We start from the raw sequence: 7609 nt of genomic DNA, 5'->3' as shown, positions 1-7609 counted from the left end.
TGATGGGCAGTAGAACAGTCCGTGCAAGTGAAGGCAGCGGAGGAGTCCCAGGGACCACGGAGTCACAGAAGGTGGTCTTGGTGACGTAGCTCAGGTTCGGAGGCCGAGGTGATATCAGGCGGGGTCCGGAACCTCTGGAGCAAGATGACGGGTCACCGCAGGGATCCGGGATGGTACGGACTGTCAGATGGCAGACGGACAGCGTGCGGGGATCAGGACACGGCAGACTGGATGGCGAAGCAGGCACGGCTCTACAAAGAGAGATAGGTGAGTACGAGCACAGTAACACCAGGAGACCTGACTCCTAGCTCAGGGAACACGAAGATCAGGCCCCGCCCCCTTGGACAATGACCCCTTATATACCCTGTACCTGTGCAACCTCATTTCCTGTTAATGGACGCTGGCCCTTTAAGAAAGGGTCAGTGACCGCGCGCGCGCCCTAATGCGCATGCGCGCCGCCCGGGTGCCAGAAGCCAGGGAAGGAGGCTGCGAGGAGGACGCAGGGGAGCCGGCCAGGTCCAGGGAAGCTGTCGGGCGCCGGGATCGGGGGCCCGGAGCCCTGGGACGGACGGAATCCGGTGACTGGGGAGCGGAGAGCGTGGCAGGTGAGCCGGGGAACGGGGGTGAGGACCCGGGGAGCGTGACAATATTGAAATCTGAAAAAAGAGACTTCTGCTCATTGAAGGTAAGAACTGCTCACATAGCGTTCAACTCCACAGCAAACGAGTGCTCTAGCACTGGCATCTCAGCAGGGATATTCCCCTACTACACATGTGTGTCTAGGTCACTGTGACAGTTTACAGGACATAACTCAGGGCACCTAGACAGAAGGCAGAGGGACTACTTTCTATTTCTGGTGTAGAGCTTAGTACAATATATATATATTTATACTATTACATGGGACACATGTACCTTGTATTACCATTATTCGCTGTATATGAACCCCTTTTCTCCGGGCATTATTTGTCTATAGCATTTTTCACGAACCTGAGGCAACTGAGAACCCTTCAGTGAAGGAATTCCACTAACCCTCACAATACCTACCAGGGGCCTCCCTGCAGTAACTCAGGTAGTTGTACCCATTCTCTTTCCGCATTCTATGTGTTCTTCTTCTTTCTTCTTTTTTTTCTTTTTTCTTCTTTTTATTTCTATCATGTAGTTCAGGGGTTTACAGATATATGTCCTGCATCTCATATTTCCTTTAGTGGTGCTTCTTACCCATTCTCATATCATTTACCCTAGTATTTCATGATCCTGAGGCGACTGAGAACCCTTTAATAAAGGAATCCTTTTTCACATGAATTGTCAAGTGATACTTACCAGTGACTATCACGTAATGTTACAGGTAGTTCCATTTTCTTCCTCTTCTTTCTCTCCTTTCTTCTTTGTCACACGGTCCATTGTGTTATAGCCCACGTGTCATGATAACACTTGTACCATCTTTTCATTTAGATTCCACCTACAATTATTTACCGATTCCAGTTCTGGAATAGGCTTTCATCATCTACTCACTAGAATTCTCAAGTTCATAAGGTACTGAGACATATACATGTTCACACCATTATAAAGAACAAAGTATAAACATTGAGGTTTTTCTCACACCCATGTTCCTGTGTTCTTTGATATGATATGTGTTCATTTCCTTCACTATATAGGATTGCAAGTTTTCCATTTGTACCTTAATGGCAATGACGCTATACAATTGAACACATATCATCCTGTTATCCATATAGGTGTGTATTTACCTGCTTGACTATTTTTGGTTGTTTGATCCAGAATGTTTCTCCAGATAGGTCATGTGGAAATTTTCTTTCCTCAGTACAAATGTTTTCACTATGGCTTTGGAAAATTTTTTTGTATGTGCATCATGGTCATTTGACCCATTGTACTCTCAAGTAGCAATATATTGTACTGTTATGTTGTACTATGTACTAATTACGTGTTTATATGGTTTTGTAACCCTTTATGATCTTAGATAACTTTATCCTTGATAAAGACCTAAAAACAAGTTCGAAACGTTGGATGAATTATCCTTTTGCACAAATAAAGAATTTTCAGCATTCTAAGAGTTCTTTTCTTACGTTATTGATCACTATAGTGTGCCAGAGCTATTTCTATTGAATTAACTCTTATTTTTTCTGAGCACCTGCTATATACACAGTGAGCCAGACATATTCAATTTTCATTCAGAAGGCAGAGGGAAGCCTTAGCAGCTGAGCCTATATCTTGGCTTGTGAGCATTAGAACAGGCCGGCGATTACAGGGTAACATGAAAAATGTCCAGCTTGCATTATGACTAGAACATGACAATATCCTTTTAAGTACTAACCTATGATGCGTTCCTAAGCAGTTGATGTTATATGTTCTACATTTCATTTTCTGCATACTTTACAAGTAGTAGAATTTGCTTTGATATAGGCAACTGGATTTTCACAATGAAAAGGCAAAGGATAACGCCCGAAAAAGACGCCATACATTATGTCAGTGCCATCACTGACAAACCTGGATTGACCATGAAATACATCAATCCCCTTAAAGGTGAGTTAAAACAAGTTTTAACTAAATTGCCTTAATATTGTCATGCATTAGAATGACTGTCTTAGGTAATGATAAATATTTTCTACAGGAAGAGGAGTGTTTGCTGAAACTGAAATCGAAAAAGGGAGTTTTGTTGCAGAATATCGAGGTGAGCTCACGTATGCACTTACGATGGTAGACAACTACTCGAGATTTATGGTTGTGGTACAAGTCAAAGATCTAATGGCCCATACTGCAGCGAAGGTCTTCCAAGCACACTTATGCAGACCTCATGGCTACTCAGAGAGAGTCCTCACAGATCAAGGCACTGCCTTTGAAGCGGAAATCTTCAAGGACTTCTGCAGCTTTTACCGATGCAGGAAGATGCGTACTACACCCTACCATGCTCAAACCAATGGTTATCAACCTGCTCAGGACTTTACCCCATATTCCAGATGTGGCCTTACAAGTGATTTATAGAGGGGTAACAATACGTTGGGATCATCGGATCTAATCTCCCTTTTTATACACCCTAAAATCTTGTTTGCGTTAGAATAAACAATAACATCATAAAGGTATAGCAGTACCGTTTCAAAGTTTCGGTGTCCCAAGCAGCATTCCATCAGCCTCTGGAAGGTTCCTGGCAAATTGCACAGCTCGAAGGGCATGCTTTTGAACTCGCAGAGACCCATCGGGGTGGCAAAGGCGGTCTTCTTCCGGTCTGCCTCAGCAACGGACACTTGCCAATAGTGACTAGTGAGATCAAGGGTAGAAAAATAATTTGCAGTTGTCAATGCAGCTAGCTATTCCTCAATACAGGGGAGTGGTGCTGTCCTTCTTCTTTAACAGGACCAACGGAGCTGCCCAGAGGCTACAACTGTCACGGATAACCCCAGCCTCCTTCATGTTGCTCAACATGTCCTTGGTACACTGGTAATGTGCAGGTAGATTTGGCTTATATCTCTCTTTGATGGGTGGGTGTGCACTTGTGGGGATGTAGTGTTTGACCCCTTTTATTTTTCAAAAGTCTAGCGGATGTTTGCTGAAGACTTGCTCGTATTCTTGCACTAGCCTGTAGACCCCCTTCTTGTGATGTGAAGGTGTGGAGTCAGTGCCTACGTGTAATTCCTTACACCACTCCTCTGGCTGACTTGGTGAGCTGTCACTGAATGGGTGGGCTGAAGCAATGGTGGATGCTGCTGTTTGGATAGCATGTGTATCTACTGAGAACAGCTTATCAATGGTGGCAAATCGGAGCAGCTTAATCTTTTGCTCTCCGCAGTTCAACACTCTCATGGGCACTCTTCCCTTCCATATTAATGAATAAAACTATGATGTAAATAGCATATAGATACCCCACAAATGCAGATAAAAGTAGGTTATGGGAAAAGGGGGAAGAGAGAAACAGGAAAATAGTGGAATAAAGTATAACTTCCAGGTGGGAGAGGAAATGGCAGCACAGCCAGTGGAGGTGAAGCAAGGGGAGCCTGCAACTAAAGAGTTGAGAGCGTTATCACATGGTGACTGAGCCTGATTGTAACGGGAGCATAGAGGTGCCGATCCTGTCTTACCTGCGTTGGTGTAGAAGTGGGTGTCCTGTGGTGGAGTCAGCTATGTGCAGTGGTGGCCGTGGGTTCTTTTATGTGCGACCGTAGTAATAGCTGTGCCCACTTCCTGTATGGGAGTGGAATGCAGTGAGGCTAATGGAACGCACGCCTGCGCATTTGTGTTTAACGTCGCGCATGTGCAGAACGGAGAAAAGGCTGCGCTCACTTCCTAATGAAAGGGAGTGAGACGCAGCTGGGAAGGGAAGGGAAAAGATTAGGGTTTGGGGATGATGAAAGGGCTTTCTACGGGCAAGGATGGCAAAGGGTGGCAGTGACGGAAAGTCAGGCAGATGGTCCTGTCCTGTCCTGTCCGTCCGTCTTTTTGTATCATGAATTGGAAAGACTGCAAGGGGGAGGGGAGGTGCTTGTGCCCAAAAGGAGGAGTTATTCAGATTCATTGCAGTGGGCGGCGGCTGCAAAAAGTACCATTCTCCTTGTTTTTGCTCTGCAAAACAGCCTTTTCAAGGGTTTGGCTTGGGTGACAAAATGTCTTCTGTAGGCGTGGGTTTGTCTCCCTCTCCCTAAGATGTGTCCGGTATAGGCCAGGGTGCCACTCAAGGCCGTAACCAATTCGGGTTATAGCTTCTCGGCCTTTTGGCTAAGATCAAGTGTAGTTTCGGAGGACGCTACCTTGGTCGGTACTGGAAGGTGCCTGGGATTGCACGTCTGCCGGCCTTGAGGGAGTGTGTGCGCCTTCTGGTGACACATAGCCCTCTTGTGCCTGGACGGTTCCCAGGCAACGGGAGGCGATCACCTTTGTTATTTTGAAGTCCTACTGATAAACAGAAAAAAAAAAAATTAAATCTGTTCTTATCAGTTTAATATCTGATACGTCCCCTCTCTAGGGACCATATATTAAATGGATTTTTAGAACAAGGAGATGGAAAAAATCTTGCTCTGTCCACTCCACGCATTGACCTGGTATTGCAGTACCTCCAGGACCGGTGCACCCCTTCTTAACCGAGTTTCCAAAAGCAGAACTCAATTCACCTGATTCAAATGAGCCTCATTAGTGAATTGAAAGAAAGCAAAAACTTTATATGCACCTCAATTTGGCCAATTCACTTTTCACACTTTCACCCTTTTTTTTTATCTTTCACACCTTTTACTTGCTTTATTGATGCAAAAGCTGTGCCAAATAGCAAACTCATCTCCACTCAACTTGACCAACTCTGCTATGTCCCGTGCAGTATCTTATTCTCAGTCTTATCTAGATCATTTGCAATTGAATAGAATAGATCCCTTTTGGACACATTGGATTCAGCTGCTGCAGTGACTGCAGGTGTTAGAAGATGCAGACTTGGCATCAGGTGCTGTCTATCAGATTCCACTCCAATTAAAGCTTCCATTGTTTTTCGGTGTTTTCTTTGAGCAATGATGATGTCTTTAGTGATCTGTTGGCTCCCTCTCCTGGAGGAAGAGTTTGCTTGCTCTTGGACTTTCAAAAAGAGAGGTCATGATAGACATTTAGCTTCTGAGCCCAATTGGGGACAGTCATGGGTGATGAATGTTTTGCAACCTGCTGCGAAGCCTGATACCGCAATATAAGGAACGTCAAATACTAAGAATGGGCGGCCTATGAAAGAATTAGTACTTTCATTAAGCATACTTAAACGGCTAATTGGGAATAGACAAACTGTAAAAAGCCCTCTGAGAAAGCCCCTCTCTATCCTTTGTCAGTAAGCTTTTCTGTAGTCTGCCTGTTGATGTATTTTCCGTTTGAACAGTGCACAACATGAAGTGACGGAACACTGGCTTGTCACAATGTCCCCCGCTGACATCACAATAGCGCTGCTGCCTAGAAAGCCAGCTGCGCAGCAGAAGTTGCTCTTTGGGTGGGATGGTGGGCTAATGTATCTATTCCTGCTTGGTGAGAGTTTGACATGATCTAGAGCAACGAGTTCCAGCGGCTAGCGGTTGATTATTGGCTGTAATGGGGCTTTCTGGCTGGTGCTAGCCTTTCTTCTTAGCACACAGGAACCACAATCCCTACACCATGCTTCGATGGATTCTCTCATCCCAGCCCAGTAAAACTACATATTTCACACAGTTATAGGCAGCCCATGGGCATTCACCTGGATTAAAACCCATAACAGCTCATAGACCAAACAATCAATCTACCACTGGACCAAAGACAGGAAGCTAAATCCACTGCCTGCGGTAACTAACTTAATCCTATAGGCTACTCACACAACAAACCCAAGAGAAAGGAAAAAAACATGGCTTCGATTATCCATCCAATGAAAACGCATAACCATTGTGAGCCATTGGACAATGCAATTGCACACATGGTGACATGGTGCACGGCCCAATGAATCAAGTCTGTACTTCATATTCACGGTTTAAGCCCTTGGGTTTTAATGTGTCCAGAGTACATATCCAGAAAGATTCCCTTTTTTTGTGCTAAGCACAAGTCAACAATACATTGTAAGCAGATTCTATTACCAGTCCCACACCATTTTGTGACGCATAATCACACAGTGGCCCAATTAAGATTCCAAGTCATCGAACATGTCCCAGCCATACGCAGAGGAGGCAATAGAATTAGGAAGCTCAAAGAAAGGGAATCTTTCTGGATATATACTCTGGGCACGTTGGAACCCAAGGGCTTAAACCATGAATATGAAGAACCGACTTGATTCATTGGGCCGTGCACATTTTTTCTAACGCCCGGTTCTTTTTCGTGTTCACACTATATATGGTTCCACTATGTATGGAGTTCCATTCTTCCTTGTTTTTTATTTGTCATGTTTGTCATGTCTGATCAACTGGTTACATTATGTCTGATTACCTTGTCTAACAGTTTTTTCTCCCCTTTCTTTACCTTCCATGTTCCCATAGTCACGTGAAATATCCCTGTTGCACTTGATTACGGCTCACTATTCACTATAGGATGTCTTATATCTAACATCACACTCTCACCCATCAGCACTCTATAGGTTTGTATAAGGTATGCGCTTACACATCCGGTCCTCCATAGGTATTTCCACTTATGTAACACTATCCCTATGATCACTCATAACTCATACCCTTGTAGTCAATTACAGCCTCCTCTCTCCCCCCCTCCCCTTCTCCCTTTCCATCTATAATTTTGCCATATATACTAGCAAACACTCAGTGTACCTAGTGGCATCCTATTCGTGGCTATTGGACCTTGCTATAGTCCCACTAGTGCCAAGACATTTGCAGAGCGCATCTGCCTGCGTTGCACACTCCAACTAATTATAAGTAAGCCATTATACTAGCAAACACTCAGTGTACCTAGTGGCATCCTATTCGTGGCTATTGGACCTTGCTATAGTCCCACTAGTGCAAAGACATTTGCAGAGCACGTCTGCCTGCATTGCACACTCCAACTTTTTTAAACTAAGCAATTTTACTAGCAAACACTCAGTGTACCTAGTGGCATCCTATACGTGGCTATTGGACTTTGCTATAGTCCCACTAGTGCCAAGACATTTGCAGAGCGCATCTGCCTGCGTTGC

General features: G+C 44.6%; 1 pseudogene; it reads left to right on the top strand.

Moving 5' to 3' along the window:
- The first annotated feature begins 4873 nt into the window (after positions 1-4873).
- On the top strand, positions 4874-5079 carry LOC142259376 (U2 spliceosomal RNA; annotated as a pseudogene).
- Positions 5080-7609: the final 2530 nt, after the last annotated feature.

The sequence above is a fragment of the Anomaloglossus baeobatrachus genome (assembly GCF_048569485.1).
Source record: "Anomaloglossus baeobatrachus isolate aAnoBae1 chromosome 7 unlocalized genomic scaffold, aAnoBae1.hap1 SUPER_7_unloc_1, whole genome shotgun sequence".
In the NCBI taxonomy this organism is placed as follows: Eukaryota; Metazoa; Chordata; class Amphibia; order Anura; family Aromobatidae; genus Anomaloglossus; species Anomaloglossus baeobatrachus.
Note: the sequence above shows the minus strand (reverse complement) of the source record. Positions and strands in the feature narration are given on the sequence as shown.